Source organism: Hemiscyllium ocellatum, chromosome 1 (assembly GCF_020745735.1).
Source record: "Hemiscyllium ocellatum isolate sHemOce1 chromosome 1, sHemOce1.pat.X.cur, whole genome shotgun sequence".
In the NCBI taxonomy this organism is placed as follows: domain Eukaryota; kingdom Metazoa; phylum Chordata; class Chondrichthyes; order Orectolobiformes; family Hemiscylliidae; genus Hemiscyllium; species Hemiscyllium ocellatum.
In genome coordinates this window covers 35,154,250-35,174,849 of record NC_083401.1, presented here as the reverse complement: position 1 = coordinate 35,174,849, position 20,600 = coordinate 35,154,250, and the positions used below count along the sequence as shown (strand labels likewise).

Below are 20,600 nucleotides of genomic sequence, written 5' to 3'. Positions count from 1 at the left end.
TCTTTGTATCATCTGAAAATTTAAAATATGTCTCCGACAATATTATGACTACAGCTGATGGATATACTAAAATTCCTGAAGAAGGGCTCATGCCCGAAATGTCGATTCTCCTGCTCCTTGGATCCTGCCTGACCTGCTGCGCTTTTCCAGCAACACATTTTCAGCTCTGATCTCCAACATCTGCAGTCCTCATTTTCTCCATACTACTGGATGGGTCACATTTTAGAGTAAGATATGTCTTCACTAGGGGTGGCTAATGTCCTTTGAACAGAAGAATATAAAAGTTTATTAAACAATGAATAATATCACACAATGGAAGAACTATTTAAATCCATCTAATTACAACTGATCAACTCTTTTATCCCAACAACATTGCAGACACCCAAATCTTAGTGAAGCGTGCTAAAATTCTCCAAGCTAAAATTCCTTGTTCTGCTAACACAGCTGTGAGCAGTTTCTTCTCAGTAAGTTTCCCCATTCAGTTCTTCTTTCTTTTATGTTGATGAGATTTCCTTAGGATTAGACATCATGGCAGTATGAAGAATCTAAACTGCTGGAAACTCAGCAGGCCTGGCAGCATCTCTGGAGAGAAAGCAAAATTAACATTGTGGGTCCAGTGACTGTTGTGAAGAAGGGTCTATTCTGAAGCATGTTAAATTTACTTTCTCTCCACAGGTGCTGCCAGACCTGCTGAGTTTCTACTTTTTTGTTTCACTCAGGTCCTTTAGGGAAGGAAACTGCCATCCTGACCTAATCTCCAGACCATAGTTGACTCTTAACTGTCCTCCGGGCCATTAGGGATGGGCAATAAATGCTAACCTAACCAGTGACACCCTCATGCCATGAATGAATAAAACAAAACAGTATGATATTGTCTGAGTGCTTTCTTATATACTAATCCATTAACATATACCACAAAAACTGGAGTCTTGTTGAGACAGGTAAGTTTATTAACAACTCTAATGATGTGATATCATATTTCAGTCTTCTAGGTTCTATGCTTATTTATATACAACACACAACACCAACTCATAGTCCAACAGGTTTAGTTGGAAGCACTCACATTTGGAGGGATACTCCTTCATGATTTTTAACTTTGTCCAGTTCCCAGTCCAACACCGGATCTTCCACATCAGATTTATGTACTGGCACATTGCATACACTACTGATAGGGGAAAGTGAGGACTCCAGATGCTGGAGATTAGAGACAAAAAAGTGTGGTGCTGGAAAAGCACAGCCGATCAGGCAGCATCCAGGAACAACAGACTCGACATTTTGAGCATAAGCTCTTCATCAGGAATGTTACTGACTACTGACTAGTTAGCTAACTGACTACTTAAGTGATTAGCTGAAAGTAAGGTATATTTTTATACCACAGATGGTGCCAAATCTATTGAGTTTCTCCAGAATTCTGGTTTTGTGTTTGTTTCTGTATGAATGAATCTGTTTTTGTGCCCCCCTTCTCTTTCTCTTTCTGTATTATAAGATCCAAGTCAGCAAACACCTGAGAAATTAACTACTCAGTGGCTTGCTATTCACATAATTTCCTGGAAAGGCTTTCTTTAACTTCCTGTTCAGGAATAATCTTCTAGCCATGCTAAGAAAAAGACTTTCATACAACTGGACTTTCATACTAAAGTCCAGTTTTCCTCCAATTTAGAAGAACCCAAGTTCCCATATGTAACCTCCCTCAAAAAATTCAATACGATTTTGTACACACGCCTTCCCCAATAAAGCCATGTTAATTATCTTTAATTAATGTGGAGAAATTAATTCTTAACCCAGTCTTATTTTAGCACAAGAACCAGACTCAGAACTGAGAACAGTCAGGCAGAAGATCCCCAAAGAGGCCAAATATCCCCGCTGAATCATTGGAATTCTTAGCCTGTGACTGGCCAAAATGGTGAAAGCCAGTGAGGAAGGCACTCACATGGAGAGATTGCATGACAACATACAGAGGTCATGCCGAGAGCACACAAGCGCCAAACATCTTATCTACCTGACCCTTCAAGCATCACATCTGGCCTGCAAGTGGCAGATTGAATAACATGGAAATAGCTGTAACAACACTTAAGAAAACCATAATGGAAACCTCAATCCTGACAGACTAAGATTACAAGATGATTAATATTCAAAATTGATTTTTATCTGTTCTCAGGCTAATCTTTGACTGACCAGTACTTCCTGTGGTTACTTCTAGTTACTTAAAATCTGAAATTTTGATACCTCCTTTGCAATGAAGGCTGATCTCTTCCCCAGCAGATGGCATCACTGGCCTAGAAGCGCGCAGTTAGTACAGTATGTCTGTTCTATAGGCTGTATTTAGCATACAAATTAATTAATCTGTTTAATAGGGCGAAAATGTTTCGTGCATTTTGTGAATAAAAGAGTAACTCATGCAAATTCCTTGTACTATTTAAATGTTTATAAGATACGCAGTTCATTTTAGTATTTCTCTTTTACGAGATTTTGTGTCTTCGGTCTCAGGTAGCAGTTATTTATCTCTACTTCTCTAGAAAAGTATTGCGATATGTTTAAAACATATTAATAATAAAGGGCTATTCCGACAAGCATGTTGAAATGCAACAGTTAAAATAACTAAGGAAGAAATTAATATCTGGTAGAATCGAATGCGACGAGAACTAAATGCAACAATCTCCTTTTGAAAGCAGACGTGTGCTGTGTTCAGTCTGCATTCACCCCTTCATAGGTATCTACTTATCGCGTACTTTAACGCATGTAAACGGTATAGTTTGCAGACCGTCACGCACAAGGGTAACAGAATGAGCACGGTTGCAGTGTGTTATATTAAAGCTCTCTGTTTTATTCGGGTAGGTTATTGACCTGCTGCAACTCCCACGAGGTTCCATTGTTTATAATCTGGGACCCGGACTGGGACCGCTCCATACTGCACGGCCGGGAAAATTTAGGGGGTGCTGTGATTCCTCGCCGTGCTGTCCAAGCGGTCAGGTTCCCCGCCGGTCGATGTCCGCCTTTTCTGGCCGACCGCAGAGGTGGACTCAAGTCTTGACGTGCCGCCCACCGTAGGTGCCGCCGCCCCGGTTTGTCCCATACGTTGCCCCTCCGTCTCCCCGCCACCCCATGACGGTGTGTAAATGGTACGCACCGAGGTTATAAAGGTGGCGGCGCTAGGCCGGCAGCTCATTTCTCCTGGCGGTTGGGAGAAAGATGCAAATGTGAATGGAAGGTGCTGCTCTTTTTTCGTACGTTGCTCGTCTTTATCATAAATCAATGTGCCTGTGTTATAAGAGGAGGGTGAAAAAAAGGAAAACTGGGCAAGATTTTTATTCTTTCAGAGACGAGCTTGAGATGCTGTACTTTTGTTGGAGATATATCTTTAAGTGTGTAGCAATATATATATTTTGTATAAAAGGTAGGAAAAGTGTTGAGGGTTATTATAGTTGAGGCTTTTATTTAACGGACGGGTTTTTATTGTTGCCGTTGATAGTGGGTTTGCGGTGGGGGGCTTGGGGATGCTTTGAGGGGGTGCGGGTAGTGACTGTTGGGGCCTATGCTGTTTAGAGTTCCCACGGCCTTGTGGGAGGTGTAGTCTTTTTCCCGGCGACGTTGGGGGCGGTGAGAGGGGTAGGGACTCAATCTCCCGGCATTCTGCGGCACAAGCGGTTGCGAACTGACGTCACGGCGCTGCTTCCCAACTACTTAACTCGGTGAGGGCGGTCTGAACGCTTGAACGATAGTTTTTTCAGCCAATCGGCTCTCGGGAGGGCTGGCAGCTGTGGAGAGGATACTCCAATAGGCGCGCGGCTGGGGGCGGGTCTACGCTGCTGGGAGTTGGGTTGATTTAGCTCCTGGGCTTGTGTTTCCCTGGCTCTGTTTGTACATGGGGGGGATTGGGGTATACGGGCATGCAGCGCTCTCAGAAATAAGGGCACCTTATTATCCAGCACCCCTCAGTCGGAGGTTTTCATTGGTACGGTAAGAAATGACGGTGAGTACTTTATTAATCGATGAATTTTTAAAGCAGATAATCCTTAACCTTTATTGGGTAAACTGGTAGCATTTGGGAAACGAATATAACAGAATTGTAAATGCAGTTTTGACTTTTTCTTTACTGAGGTTAATGTGTAAAAGAGGTTGATGCTCGTTAGTGACACAGGCTGATGTTCATTCCTATCTTCATTTCAAAGTAATAAAAGGAGTTGGATGGTGTTTCCATTTTTAAGTACTGTGTAGTGCATGATTCTGGTTTTAATTGAGGTTTGCCTTCGTCTTTTACCAAATGAGGAATTTCCTTTGTATGAAAGTGCCCTAATTGGCGGAGCATCAAATAAATAATCAGGTGTATCTTGGATCACTGTCCATCTTTGTGTTCTTTCTCTGAGGGCTTTTAATGATGTCATTGTGGTGTTGTCCTGAATCCTTGATTTTATACTCATGAACGCTGTTATTTTACAGCAGGAGCACCAATATTGCTTCAGCAATTTTGCTACTAACGCACCCTATTGCATGTTCAATGCTCAAATTTGGTTTAATTTTTTTGAATATTCTGTGCTGGAAAATAAAACCCATTAAGATTCATGACATACTGCGAATATAATGTAACATAGCATATATCAAGTCTCTATACTTGGATGTTTTTTTAGAGGTTGAGAGAAGGGAATTGGCAATTTAACTGTATACATGTTCACCCATATGTAAAGTAGCTGCCATTCCTAACAGAGCTAATTAATGATTTATGAGCCTATTTGCATTCCACAATATATAACTTAATTATTGAGAAAATTCCAAACTTTGCTTTAACTGATGTCATGTATGCCTTTATCAGTTTGCGATAGGTAATATTTTTGCATTTACTACTTTCTGGCCAGCTAGCTGCCTGTTAAATGAGTTAAACTTTGAAAATATTTGTACAATTTTAGTTTTTATGATGGTACCATTCAGCACTGAGAAAACTAGGTGAGTTAATCTAAAATTCAGTCATCTAATCATTTGTGTAGCTGAGGATCAGTACTGCTGAGAGAGCACTAAACTCCAACCGCAGACTGCTTTTTTTGGAAAGTAAACCTAGCTTGCTAAAGCAAAGTGTTTATTGTGGGCAGTAAAATTTCCTTCCAGGGGGATTCCGCTACATACATTTTGATTTGAGAAATTAAGTTGTAAGCAAATAGACTATTAGCAGAGGTGAACTTAAGAAAAATAAACTGGAAAGGGAACTTTCCATTCTGAACTGAACAAACATGTGTTTCATTGTTTTCATTTCAAGTAAAATACATTGACTTGTGCTTTTATTGGAAATCTGGAAATTACTGGAATAATGCTGAAATAGGCTGAGCAAATATATTTCATATCCTGTAGTTTTGGGTCTGTAGCAAGCTATAATGAAGAAGTTGGACCACAAATAACATTGGCAATCAATCCCTTGATTTAGGACATAGTGGAAAATAGTGAGCATGTTATCATGAATGCAGAAATGTGTGGAGTTCGCAAATGATCAATGATTCTTGATGATTCTTTAGGAAAATGGAGTCAACAATTTGGATAAATCATCGGAGCAGAAGTAGTCCATTCAGTCAAGGAGTCTGCTCTGCCATTTCAGTGAGATTCTGACTGATCTGGTCATCATTAATTCCACTTTAATGTTCTTTCCCTGTTACTCATGATTCCCCTATTGATTAAAAATATTTCTCTCTCTTAGCCATGCGCAAACTTAATTACCCAGCCTCAACAGCCCTCTGTAGCCAAGGATTCCACAAATTCACTGTGCTGCTCAAGGCAATGCCAACTTGAGGATTGTTTCGGAGAACATCTCTGGGACACTTGCACTAACCAACCCCACCGCCCTGTGGCTGAACATTTTAACTCCCCTTCCCACTCTGCCAAGGGCATGCTATGAATGAGGCCCAGGACCTGCCAAACCCTAACCACCCAATGTCTGGAGGATGCATGCCTCATCTTCTGCCTTGGAGACCCTCCAACCACACAGGCTCAATGTGGATTTCACCAGGTTCCCCATTTCTCCTCCCTCCACCTTATTCCAGTTCCACCCTTCCAAATCGGCACTGCCCTCTTGAATGGTCCTGCCTGTTCATCTTCCTTCTCACCTATTTACTCCACCCTCCTTTCTGGCCTATCGTGTTCACTGCCACCTTCATCTACCTATTGCATTCCCATTTATCTCTCAGCTCCCCCCGGCCCACAAGCCTCATTCCTGATGAAGGGCTTATGGCCCGAAATGCCAACACTCCTCCTCCTCGGATGCTGCCTGACCTGCTGTTCTTTTCTAGCACTGCACTCTTCAACGCTGGTCTCCAGCCCTGACTTTCTCTTATGTTCCTCAGCTGTCTTAAATATGTGACCTTTTGTTCTGATGTTATGCTCTCTGGTCCTAGACTTTGCAACAAGGCAAAGCAACCTTTCTGCATCTGCCCTATCGAGCCCTCTAAGACTTGATGTTTCAACAAGGTCTTCTCCTCATTCTTTTGGATTCCAGTAAGTGCAGACTTGACCCCTCTTCAAACTTCCTCGATATTTAACATCAATCTCGTGAATCTATCTGGACTGCCAACAATATTGATATATCCTTTGGATAAGGTGGCCAAACCTGTTCAGGATTCCGGAGGTAAAAACAATGACTGCAGATGCTGGAAACCAGATTCTGGATTAGTGGTGCTGGAAGAGCACAGCTGCTGTGGTCTGACTAGTGCCTTGTGTAGATTGACCAAGACTTACCTGTATTCCATATCCTTTAAATAAAGGCCAGCATTCAATTTGTCTCCCTTATTAATTGTTGAATTTTGATGTTAGTTTTTTAAAGATTTATGCATGAGGGGTCTTAAATCCCTCTTCTCTAGTGTTCTGCAGCTCTCTATTTAAATAGTATTAAGCCCCTGTCCTTCCTGACGAAGTATTTAACCTCAAATTTTCCCCCATTATATTTCATTTACTGATTTTTTTGCCTGTTTGCTTGATCTTGTCTACATAGGGGAGGCAATGGCGCATTGTTATTATCGCTGGAGTGTTAATCCAGAGAGCCAGGCAATGCTCTGGGGACCTGAGTTCGAGTTCTGCCATGGCAGATGGTGGAATTTTAATTCAATAAATATCTGGAATTAAGAGTTTAGTGATGACCATAAATCCATTGTTGGGAAAAACCCAGCTAGTTCACTGATGTCCTTTCGGAAAGGAAACTGCAATCCATCCTGGTCTGGCCTGTGTGTGACTCCAGACCCACAGCAAGCTTGTTGAACTGCCCTTTTGGCAATTGGGGATGGGCAATAAATGTTGGCCTAGCCAATGATGCCCTCATGAACAAATGAAAAAGACATTTCCTGCAAACTTTCATCATCCCCATTTGCCTTCCCATCCATTTTCTTTTATCCACAAACTTGGCTATCATGTGTTCACTTTTCTCATCTCGGGCATTAATATATATGGAGGAGAAAGTGAAGACTGCAGATGCTGGAGATCAGAGCTGAAATTGTGTTGCTGGTTAAAGCGCAGCAGGTCAGGCAGCATCCAAGGAACAGGAAGTTGGACGTTTTGGGCACAAGCCCTTCATCAGGATGAAGGGCTTGTGCCCAAAACGTCGAATTTCCTGTTCCTTGGATGCTGCCTGACCTGCGCTTTAACCAGCAACACATTAATATATATGGAGTTGAGCCTCAGAAGTGATCCCTGGGGCACACCGCTAGTTCCTGGTTACCCTGAAAATGCCCCCTTATCCCAACTGTCTTCCATTCTTGCTAGCATACTACTTCCAATACTATGGGCTCTTAAGTAGCCTGACGAGTGGTATCTTGTCAAACCTTTCTGTAAATACATTAAGGGAAGACTATGACTAATGGTATTATTGCTGGGCAGTTAATCCAGGTATCCCAGGTATATACTAGGGATCAGAATTCGAATCTTGCCACAGCGTTAGCAAATCTGGAATAGAGTCTGATGGTGACCGTGAATCCATTGTCAATTATTGGAAAAACTCATCTAGTTCTTTAATGTCCTTTAGGGAAGGAAACCGCCATCCTTACCTGGACTCAAGACCACATCAATATGGTTGACTCTTAACTGCCATAGGGCTGGGTAATAATGCAGGCCTTGCCAGGTGATGTCCCATCCTGTAAATGAATATTTTTAAAAGAAACCTGCTGCATCCCCTTTATCTGTCCTGCTTTCTGCCTGTGCTAGAAATTCCTGTAAATTTGACAGATATAACTTCCCCTTTGTGAGGGACATGTATTTCAGAATGCTCTACTTCGTTCCGAACAAGATAAGAACCTCACTGGCATATATAGTTTCCTTTTCCAACCCCTTCCCTTTTTAAATAAAGGGTTGAATCAGCTGTTTTCCAAACCTCTGGGACTTTTCCAGAATCTAAGGGTTCCTGGAAGATTACTACCGGAACATCCACTATTTTGAAAATAGTGTGAGTGTGTGTATGTTTGATCACTTAGCAACTGAAGCAAATTGCTTTGCGTACTGGTGGTTGGAGTTCACTGTTCAGGTCATGCTGAAGAGGGGAATTATAAGCTTCAGTCATCCATTCACAAATGGAGCTAATGACTGTTAAACCTCTGGACGACTACATAGTGTAAAGTTGTCCTCAAGTAATAGTACTATTAGAATGGTAGATTGAGTGATTAACATCTGTAAATTTAGAGTAGTGATGTTGATTTTTAAAGGTGAAAATACTGTCAAAGTAGACATGATCAAATAGTCATACAGTATGGAAACAGATCCTTAAGTCCAACCCATCCATGCTGACCAGGTTTCCTCAACTGACCTAGTCTTTCTTGCCTGTTTGGCCCATATCCCTTTGAATCTTTCCAATCCATGTCTGTCTTTTAAATGTTGTAATTGTACTCATCTGTACCGCTTCTTCTGGCAGCTCGTTTCATGTTTGCCCTATCCTCTGTACGAAAAAGTTGCTCCTCAGGCCCCTGTTCCCATCCATGCCCCTCATGATTTTGTAATCCTTTACAATGTTACTCTTTGGCCTCCTATGCCCAAAAGAAAAAAGTCTGAGCCTATTCAGCCTTTCTTTATAAGTCAAACCCTCCAGTCTGTATATTATTTTTTATAAATTTTTTCTGCACCCATTACAGCTTAACAACACCTTTATAGCAGGGTGACTATGCAGTGCCCCAATGCGGCCTTATCAAGTCTTGTACAGCGAGCTGTAATGTGGCCTCCCAACTTAGAACATAGTACATTACAGTACAGGCCCTTCGGCCCTCGGTGTTGCACTGCCCTGTCATACTAATCTGAAGCCCATCTTACCTACACTATTCCATGTACATCCATATGCCTGTCCAATGATGGATGCACTTAAACTTGGTGAATCTACTACTGATGCAGACAAAGCATACCATACCCTTCCTACTCTGAATAAAGAAACTACCTCTGACATCTGACTTATACCTATCCCCCCTCACTTTAAAGTTGTGTCCCCTCTTATTTACTGTCCCCATACTTGGAAAAAGGCTCTCCCTGTCCACCCTATCTAACCCTCTGATTATCTTGTATATCTCTATTAAGTCACCTCTCAACCACTTTCTCTCTAATGAGAACAAACTCAAGGCCCTAAGCCTTTCTTCCTAAGGCATTCCTTCCATACCAGGAAATATCCTAGTAAATCTCCATTGCACCCTTTCCAAAGCTTCCACATCCTCCTCATAATGCGGTGTCCAGAACTCTGCACAATACTCCAAGTGTGGCTGTACCAGAGCTTTGTACAGCTGCAGCATAACCTCCTGGTTCCAGAACTCAATCCCTCTATTAATAAAGGCCAAAACACACTATGCCGCCTTAACAATCCTATCAATCTGGGTGGCATCTTTCAGGGACTCTTGTACTCAATGCTGTAACTGATAGTCATAGTCTTACAACACAGAAATAGACCCTTTGGTTCAAGCAGTCCATGCCGACCATTATCCCAAATTAATCTAGTCCCACCTGCATGTGCTTGGTCCATATCCCTCCAAACATTTCTTATTGGTAAATTTATCTAAATGTCCTTTAAATGTAACTGTACCCAAATCCACCACTTCCTCTGAAAGTTCATTCCACATATGGGCAGCTGTGCAAAAAGAAAATTGCCCCTCATATCTGTTTTAAAATCTTTCTTCCCTCACATTAAAAATATGCCGCCTAGTTTTGAAATCCCCCATCCTTTGGAAGACACCTGCCATTCAGCTTATCTGTACCTCACGATTTTATAAACCTCTAGAAGGTCACCTTTTAACCTCCTATGCTCCAGTGAAAAAAGTCCCAACATATCCAGTCTCTCCTTATAACTCAAATCCACCATTGCTGGAAAGATCCCTGGTAAATTTGATGAAGGAAAACATGTCAAACATCTTCACTATCTTGTCGACCTGTGGTGCCACTTTGCAGGAACTATGTACCAACACTCCTAGGTCTGTCTGATTCACAACACATCCCAGGCCCTTACTATTCACTGCGCAGGTCCTGCTCTGGTTTGCTCTATCAAAATGCAATGTCTCGCATTTATCTAAATTAAACTGCCGTTCCTCAGTCCACTGGCCAACTTGATTACAATCCTGTTGTACTTTCACTGTCCACTATACCATCAATTTTGGTGTTATCCACAAACTTATTACGCTTCCTTTGGTGTCATCCAAATCGTTTATGTAAATGACAAACAACATGGACACTGCACTGATCTTTGCGGCACACCACTGGTCACAGGTCTCCAGGTCGGATCAGCAACCCTTTACCACTGGATCTGCCTCCTATTTGCTCAGTTATGTGAGGTTTTCCTAAAATAAATTTCTCTGAAAGAATGGAATTGGCATTGACCAATTATAGCTCCCAATGTTGAAAAGTAGTACTGTAAGCATTTAAGCTCCAGGAAAGTTTGTTTACATTTTCAATAAACCTTTAATGTTTAAACCTCTGTGCATTTTCTTATTTTGAGAGTATATGCTTGCTTAGTCAGTTATTAAATAGCAGGGTTGGCATTCAGCTAAAGGCTGGTCTACCATTTAATTAGATCATAGTTAATCACAAGACAACTGATTAAATCCACGAAAGCTCTAAGTGGTTTACATTGCATTGGGACTGGCATATCCAAATTACAGGCTTGGGCTATTTCTTGTCTGTGGGAGCTCTGGTTTTTATCTGCTTGTGTTTTTTTTTAATCTGATAGGTTTTATAATACTTAAAAACTCTGCTTTTAATTATGTTTTGTTGCTTTTCACATTTGAAATAACAGCTCCACTGCCCTGTGGCTGACCACTTCAACTCCCCCGTCACTCCGCCAAGGACATGCATGTCCTGAGCTGCTTCCTCCACCAAATCCTAGCCACCCCCGATGCCTGGAGGAAGAACACCTTGACTTCCGCCTTGGGGCCCTCCAACCACAGCATCAGTGTCAATTTCACCAGTTTCCTCGTCTTCCCTTCCCCGACTAGTCCCAGATCCGCTCTCCAATTTGGCACCTCCCTCTTGAACAGTCCCACCTATCTGTTCCAGCTTTTGCTTCGCCCTATCGCCATCATCCCTCATCTGCATCTATTGCCTTCTCAGCTACATCTTCTCACCCCCACCATCCCACCTCTCTCCTCTTTCTCAGTCCCCTTCTACCCCCTCCCACTTTCCTTCTGAAGGCCTTATGTTCAAAACACCAATTCTTCTGCTCGTCAAATACTGTGCTTTTCCAGTGCCACGCTTTTCAATATTTGAAATTTAGCGAAGATCATTTGGCATTAGTTTGAAATGTATTGAAGTTGTTGGCAATATTCATTTAAATTGTGACTGCAAACATTTATGGTAGCTCTTTTCAGTGGCCCATAAAGACAGAATTTGACCTATTTTGGTCTGGTGTTAGCAGTGTTGATACAGAGAATTTTTAATGCACTTGTCAATACTTTTTAACTGTTTCTGATCTAGGTTAGTTAGTTTGGAGACTTAACAGGCTGAGCAGTGGGAAATATTTGGCTGCACAATTTGGAAACTAATCTTATGGGTGATGGTGTAGTGGTGTGACACTAGATTATTAATCTAGATCCCCAGGCTAATGTTCTGCCAAATGTTGGAAATTAATGAATTAAAATTTTTGCTAAAAGCTAGGCTAATGACGATCATGTAATCACCAGCAAATGTTATCAAAACCAGTTCACTCATGTCCTTCAGGGAAATAAATCTGCTGTCTCTGCCTGGCCTGACCTACATGTGACTCCGTACCTGGCTCTCACAGGCTGTCCATGCAATTAGGATGGGCAATATGAAAGAACAAAAATGACAAGCTGGTGCAATCTTGGTGATTTTGGTCTTTGAACTGACTAGCTTTCTTCCTTTTATATTCCCAACTGCTTACATACCTTCCCATAGCTACTGTACCTCCTGTTTTCAGCCTGTCAGACAGTCAGCAACAAATCTGCAAGCCACAACAGCTGTTTAAAAAAAATCCAAATGTGAATGCAAAATATTTTTAAACTTGCCCTTCTTTTAAATCTTAACCATTCAAATGTCAGTCTAGATATTGGACTTGAAGTGATTCATAATGAGGACCAATTTTAGCTTTGTTATTCGCTGTGTTAGGGCATGTCAGTGCATCCTTATTCAAATTCATACAGTTGAGAGGAGTGGTGCACAGTATAGTGGGAGGAAAACAAAAATGCTGTGCTTGTATTCAAGGCATACATATTCTTGAATCTTCTAGTCCTTTTTCTGAAGTTGTGAAAGTCTGAAGCAGAAACTCATATTTCTTTCACTTGTATAATTAGTCAGAATGTTAATTAAATCCACAACATCCCATGTGAGTACATGATAAGGTTTGAACAGCAATAGTTTTAATCGCACAGTAGATTGCATGAAATGTGATTGGTTTTTAACCCATAAAAAAGTAATTTTTTTTCTCCAGGTAACTGGGGAAGGTCGACATGCTGTAGACATGTAAGAGTTTTCACCTATATGGAATGGTCTATTAACAGATCATACACATTCAAAAATATTGAGTAGGTGGTCAGAATGATGGTAACTCTATGCTTATACTTCACTGGCGGTAGTACTAGGTAATTTACCAGCCAGCTATTTGGTTAGCAGTACTTTTTGATATGTGAAGAACTAAACTACTTTATTTTCATTAACGCCAGAAAACTTTCTACTGATGTTGATACTGAATTGTTCTAGTTACAACAGCAAGTAATGTTAAGCTGAATATATAACTCGGGGTATTTTTCTCAGTCATTAGAAAAAATAATTCTGAGATCACTTGTTTCTCAGCCAGGGTGAGGTGATGGGAAGGAGTGGGTAAATGCTGGTGTGATACCGTCTACAACTCCTAATTTAGGTAGGTGACCAGAGGAATTAACTGTTCATCCCATTATGTTGAGGGCTGTAAATTTGACATGGGAATTGTTAGATAGCTATTATAGTGGGTGTGCTTAATTTTTACTAAATTATTTTGTGGAGCAATGCACCTGAGCACTGTAGCGAGCGGAAATATGACCCCTTGCAGTTTTATGGTCTGGCAGCCGGAAAGTTAAGTGCATAAAAGCTCTCAAATCCAACTAACCTTCCAGTGTGCTTCAAATCATAAACCTGTCTCCTACCTAGTGATGAGCTGTGTACAATAATTAAATCATACAGTAGTTACCTTTTGGTCCATGGAATCTGTATCACCAAATATATGCTAAATCTGCAGTAGCCCCACTTTCCAGCTTTAAATGTTAGCACCTTTTTTTATCCATTTGTGGGTGTAGCTGGCTGGGCCAGGTTTCTTTCCTGTCTGTCATTGCCCTTGAGAAGGTAGTGTGAGCTGCCGCCTTGAATTGCAATAGTCTACCTGCTATGGGTTGATCCACAAAGTGGGCTTCACGCTATTTCAACATGTCCTTATCTGTTCTGTGTGGAGTTAAATACTAGGCTTTATTTCTTGTGAGCACCAGCTTTGCTGAATTAGGATTGAATGGCACATGGAATGAAACTGCAGGAAGGAAACCAGTTTCCTGTTTTGTCAATTGTCTTTTAAAACTACTGTATATGCTGATGAGAATCAAAACTTACATTTGGAAACCTTCTGTCATGAAACATTTTAAAAGTTTTAAAACACATGTCAATTAAACCTAATACACTTGTCATGTCACAAGGAAGTACCTGTTTGATTTTTGGCGAAGATACTGAGATAAGAATAGGATTAGGAGTAGCCCATTTGGTCTTTGTATTGCCATTTGAAAAAAACATATGGATCTGATTATGGTATTACCTTCATCTACCTGACCACAGTTCCACATTCCTTCCTGCCCCCAAAAAAGTGATCGGCATAATTTTCCTTGCTTGGCCTTGATACCTGAAATTTTCATTTTCAGCCATTATAGCTGTCAAGGCAGTTCTTTGAGCCTATGTTCTACATGTGGGGTCAAGTTAACATTATAGCTCAATGAACAGTTTTCATTTAATTGGGTGCTATAATCATGTGCTGTATGGTAATTGTGGATAGGGTGTCATTCTGTTGAAGAACAACCTTGATAAGGTGCCACATGGTACGCTGCTCTGGAAGGTTAGTTCACTTGGACTCCAGGCTGAGCTGGCAAATTGGATGCAAAATTGGCTTGATGGTAGGAAGCATAGAGTAATAGTGGAAGGATGCTTGATGGACTGGAGGCCCGTGACTAATGGTTGGTGCTGGGCCCATTGCTATATTTGTTATCTATATCAGTGATTTGGATGAAAATGATCCAAAGGCATGATTAGTAAGTTTGCAGATGACACTAAAATAGGTGGTGTCATGGACAGTGAGGAAGGTTATCAGACATTGCAGCAGGATCTTGATCAGCTGCGGAAGTGGGCTGAAAAATGGCAAATGGAGTTTAATAAAGATGTGTGAGGTATTTCATTTTGGAAAGACCAATCAAGGTGGGAATTTTTTGGTGAATGGTAGGGCCTGAAGGAGTGTAGTGGAACAGAGGAATCCTGGAATTCAAGTGCACAGCTTTCAGAAATTGGAGTAAGATAGACAGGGTAATGAAGAAGGCTTTTGGCACGCTCGCCTTCAGTCAGGTCATTAAGTATAGAAGTTGGGAAGTTGTGTTGCAGTTCTACAGGACTTTGGTGAGGCCGCACTTGGAGTATTGTGTTCACTTTTGCTCACCTTGTTATAGGAAGGATGTCATTAAACTGCAAAGAGTGCAGGAGCAATTTACAAGGATGTTGCTGGGATTCAAGGGACTGAATTATAAGGAGACGTTGGACAAGCTAGGACTTTTTTCTTGAGTATAGAAGACTGGGGGAAGAACTTATGGAAGTGAATGAGATCCTGGGAGGCTTGGATCTGATGAATTTGCTTTTTCCCCCAGAGTTGGGGAATTGAGGACTAGAGGGTGTCAGTTTAAGGTTAGAGGGAAGGAATAAATGGTTACCTGAGGGACAGCGTTTTTACAGAGGGTGGAATATGGAATGAGCTGCCGGAGGAGGTGGTTGAGGTGGGTACATTAATGATATTTAAAAGGCGAAAGTGAGGAGGCAGATGCTGGAGATTGAGTTTAGATTAGACTGGTGCTGGGAAAGCACAGCAGGTCAGGCAGCATCCAAGGAGCAGGAGGATTGACTGATGAAGGGCTTTTGCCTGAAACATCAATTTTCCTGCTCCTCGGATGCTGCTTGACCAGCTATGCTTTTCTAGCACCACGCTAATCTTGGATCAACATTTAAAAGGCATTTGGACAAATACATGGATTGGAAAAGTTTAGAAGGATATGAGCCAAGTGTAGGGAAATAGGGTTAGCGTTGATGGATGTTTTGATTGACATTTGACATTTTGATGGATTTCAATGATCAAATGTCCAATGTGGGGAAATTCCTCCTTATGGCAATGGGTGTCATTTGGTGCATACTCTGCAGGCTTGTGAGGCACAGGGAAGTTTAAAATAACATTCTGGTTAATCTGGCTATATTTCAAGCTGCTTACACAACAGATAAAGGTGATTTGATTTAAGCTTTATTCAGTACAGCTGGAATGCTGAGAATATATCTTCCCAAGTTTACAGGCTCAAGCTAATTGAGAACTGAATTGGGTGTCATAAGCTTGTAGCGCAAGGTGGGTCATAGTTTAGGCATCCTCTTTTAATTCAAACTGCACATAAATTGCAAATCAGATTGAATGTACAGTGTATCTGTTTTCGAATTGTTTGAATTTATGGCTTTACCACCCCCCCCCCCACCCCCCAAAAAAAGTCACAATGCTGTGGCTTTGAGTGTATTCTGTTATCTTTTAAAATGAAGGTTGAGACACAAGACTGAAACAGTCTGCCTAAAACCAGTAAAGTGAACAGCTTGAGCGGCCTTGAGGGTTTTATAAAGTTGCAATAATAGGTGCAGCCTTAATGGGTGGGATCAAGCTCCCACAGAACCACTTTTTTTTTTAAGTTTTAGCCTTCAGTAGCAGTTACTGGGGTCTTGAAACTGGATGTGAAAGCTCTTATTCCTCTTATGGATAAAACTTGTGGTTATCTTCCTGCTGTCAGAATTTAGACTACCTCTAATTTTTTTTTTGAGGTGTTTGGTCTGGTCCATAACAAAGGGCTTCCACAGTCCTGTTTTCTTTCAAGTGAACTTCGTGTTGCTGATGGTCTTGTGTGTGCTAGGTACATTCCCTTAGCGCTCTTCACATCTGTAATGCCATCTGACTCTGCATACACCTTTGCTCATCAACACTGAAACTTTCGTTCAAGTCTTTGTTGTGTCTGGACTCAATTTGCCCTGATAATGGGTGCATTTTCGAGCCCAGCAAAGGATAACCAACAAATTGTTACAGAAATGAGTGAATATGAATGCAAGCTAGTAAGAAAAATGAAGGTGGTTTGTAAAAGCTGCTTTTAGGGTGTGAAAAGTAAAATTATCTAGGATAATTGAGAGACTATTAATAGTGGGAATAGAAGCAATTTTATGGACAAGCCAATGTTGGAGAAACTAAGTAGACCCTGTCTTTTTCACAGAAGAACATGAGCTAGGAGCAGGAGTAGGCTATTTGAAGGTACAGAATATTTCCCAGAAATATTAAACAATCATTGGCCTTGTGAAATTGAAGTATTGAAATAAATTTGCATTAGTAAAGAGATTACTTGAAAATGTAACTGGAGTTTTAAAATTCATTCACAGGATGAGGGTGTCACTGGCTATTCCCCATCCTTAATTGAAAATAGATAAATCTTCTGGACCAGGTAAGCTTCATTCTACTGTGTTTAGGGAAGTGACTGGAGGGATTGGTTATCTTCTTAAAATTCTAGATTATGAAATGGTTTTTATAGATTGGAAAGTAGCAATTGTATTCCCATTATTTCAGAGAAGATCTGATTTTGTTGTAGGGAAAATGTTAATTATAAAGAATGTTACAACTAGACACTGAAGATAATGCTAATATAGGACAGAGTGAATAAGGATTTATGAAAAAGCCTATGTTTGTCCTAACCAATCCAATGTCTATTGATGTCAGTCCTGCCATCCCAGGAAGTGTTCTGGTACACCTTTGTTGCACTCCCTCCATAGTCACAATGCCCTCCCTCAGATGTGATCGTTACTGCACATAGTACCTCAGGTGTGGCCTTGGCAAGGCCCATCATAATTGCAAAAGCCATCCCTACTACTGAACCATTGCTGCCTTCACCACCTGCTGAATCTGCATGTTTCCTTTCAGCGACTGGTGTACACTGGCACCCTGGTCTCATCGCATCTCCCCTTTCTCAATCTATGGCTATTCAGATAATCTGCCTTCCTCTTTTTGCCACAAATGGGAGCACCAGCTGCAAGTACTTCTGCAAATCTCACTGCCTTGCAGCTAGATAGCTGTTCTTTTACTGTCACTGGTTCAAAATCTTGGAACTTCCTCAAGAGCATTGTGGTTGTATGGCAACCACATTGTGTGAAGTGATTCAAGAACACAGTTTATCAGCTTCTCCAGGGCAATTCAGAATGGGTAATAAATTCTGATGCACCCCAGATCCATCATTCTTTTTTAAAAATGCAGGGGCTTGGTCAATATTTGCCTCCCAATCAACATCACAAAAAAAAATCTGTGGTTGTTATCACATTGTTGCCATGGGAAGCTATTCTGGTGCAGGAAGCTATTCTGGTGCAAATTGACTGCCGTGCTTCCCACATTACAACAGTGATCACACTTAACTTGTTCTTGATTGTAAAACAATTTGAATACTTGGTTGTCATGTAAGATGCTATAAAAATATAAGTCTTCCTTTTCTCTCATGATGCTAACAACTTTTCCTTACCTACCCTTAACTAATAGCCCCATGGTGTCACCAAGACTTTGCAGCAACAGAAAATTTCAGCTGCCTATAGCCAGAGACTATAGAAAACCCACAAGTTACTGATATTAAGACATTTTATAGGCCTCAATGTGAGGGGTAGCTACCTTCTATAACTTTAAAACTCCTCATGGAACAGCACATTGCAATAGTCAGCCTACATTTTAAGAAAAATTTGTGTTGTAATAAATGTATTGCCGGTATCAACATTTCAGTATAGAAATTTTAATTTATTGTATTAGTACAGATTAAAGACCATAATAAAGGTTAGAACAAGGAGTAGTAGGAATAGAATTTTAACAAGGTTGCACAGACAAGATGCAGGTTTTCCCTGGTGGGGGAGTCAAGAAACAAGGGACAGTGTCAGCATATGGGGTACACTATTTACAGGTAAAACATTTTTTCAATTAAAGGATAAGGAACCTGGGAATTTTGTTCCTCTAGCTGTGGATGCTAAATCATTGAATATATTCAAAAAAGCTTAATTTTTAGATTTTAAAGATATCTGAAGAGAAGTTGCAAAGGCAGAGCTTTGGTATCGAGATTGGATCAACTATGATCATATTGAATGGCTGAACAGGCTCGCCAAGCTGACAGCTGATCTTAGTTTGTATCTGTGTCTAAAGTAGGTCACAGAACATGGAACGTAGAAACATAGAAAAATACAGCACAGTACAGGCCCTTCGGCCCTCGATGTTGCACCGATCCAACCCCACCTAACCTACACTAGCCCACTATCCTCCATATGCCTATCCAATGCCTGTTTAAATGCCTGTAAAGAGGGAGAGTCCACCACTGCTACTGGCAGGGCATTCCATGAACTCACGACTCGCTGAGTAAAGAATCTACCCCTAACATCAGTCCTATACCTACCACCCCTTAATTTAAAGCTCTGCCCCCTCGTAATATTGTACACCTCTATCAAGTCACCCCTAAACCTTCTTTTCTCCAATGAAAACAGCCCCAAGTGCCTCAGCCTTTCCTCATGCAATCTTCCTACCATACCAGGTACCATCCTGGTAAACCTCCTTTGTACCCGTTCCAGTGCCTCCACATCCTTCCTATAGTATGGCGACCAAAACTGCACACAATACTCCAGATGCGGGCCGCACCAGAGTCTTATACAACTGCAACATGACCTCAGGACTCCGGAACTCAATTCCTCTACCAATAAAAGCCAGTACGCCATATACTGCCTTCACAGCACTATTTACCTGGGTGGTAACTTTCAGAGATCTGTGTACATGGATGCCAAGATCCCTCTGCTCATCCACACTACAAAGTATCCGAACATTAGCCCAGTACTCCATCTTGTTATTCTTACCAAAGTGAATCACTTCACACTTAGCTACATTGAACTCCATTTGCCACCTTTCTGCCCAGCTCTGCAGCTTATCTATATCCCGCTGTAACCTGCCACATCCTTCCTCACTGTCAACAAACTCCACCGACTTTCGTATCATCCGCAAACTTGCTCACCCAACCTTCTAGCCCCTCTTCCAGGTCATTTATAAAAATGACAAACAGCAATGGTCCCAAAACAGATCCTTGCGGAACACCGTTGGTAACTGCACTCCAAGATGAACCTTTACCATCAACTACTACCCTCTGTCTTCTTCCAGCCAGCCAATTCCTAATCCAAACCTCCAACTCACCCTCAATGCCATACCTCCGTATTTTTTGCAGTAGCCTACCATGGGGAACCTTATCAAACACCTTACTAAAATCCATATACACCACATCTACTGCTTTACCCTCATCCACCTCCTTAGTCACCTTCTCAAAGAATTCAGTAAGGTTTGTGAGGCACGACCTGCCCTTCACAAAACCATGCTGACTATCCTTGATCACATTATTCCTATCCAGATGTTCATAAATCCTATCCCTTACAATTCTCTCAAGACTTTGCCCACAACAGAGGTAAGACTCACTTGGCCTATAGTTACTAGTAATCTCCCATTTATTCACATTATATTTCGTCTGCCATGGATTTATTTCCTTAATTTGTTCAAATCATCTTTACTCCCATCCAGCTTTGTGTTGACAAACTGAAATATCACTTTTCACTCCATCAACTAAATCATTGATGTATTGTGTGAACTGCTGGGATTCAAGGACTGATCCCTGTGATACCCCACTAATTATTAATTGCAACTTGGAAATTATCCACTTATTATTTTTGTGACCTGTCTGCATCCATCCATGTTAATTCTCTACCGCAATTCCATGCACTTTAATATTGCATGCTAATTTTTGATGTAATATCTTATGGAAAGCCTTCTGAAAACCCAATAAACCACATCCACTGATTCTGTTGTACCAACTCTCCCAGTTAATTCT

At 41.2% G+C, this 20,600-nt stretch overlaps 1 protein-coding gene across 8 annotated transcripts in view; it reads left to right on the top strand.

Annotated features, from left to right (window-relative positions):
• Positions 1–3,174: 3,174 nt before the first annotated feature.
• LOC132818026 (protein FAM53A-like) overlaps positions 3,175–20,600 on the top strand; it is a 109,471-nt gene continuing 92,045 nt past the window's right edge. For 3 of the 8 annotated variants that reach the window (XM_060828684.1, XM_060828675.1, XM_060828656.1), the window contains exons 1-2: positions 3,654–3,970; positions 17,101–17,162. The gene's annotated coding sequence lies outside the window, so the exon portion shown is untranslated. Of the gene's footprint in view, positions 3,225–3,653; positions 3,971–17,100; positions 17,163–20,600 lie in introns of those variants that run through there. The other 5 variants (XM_060828635.1, XM_060828693.1, XM_060828665.1 and 2 more) reach the window with 4 other exon arrangements.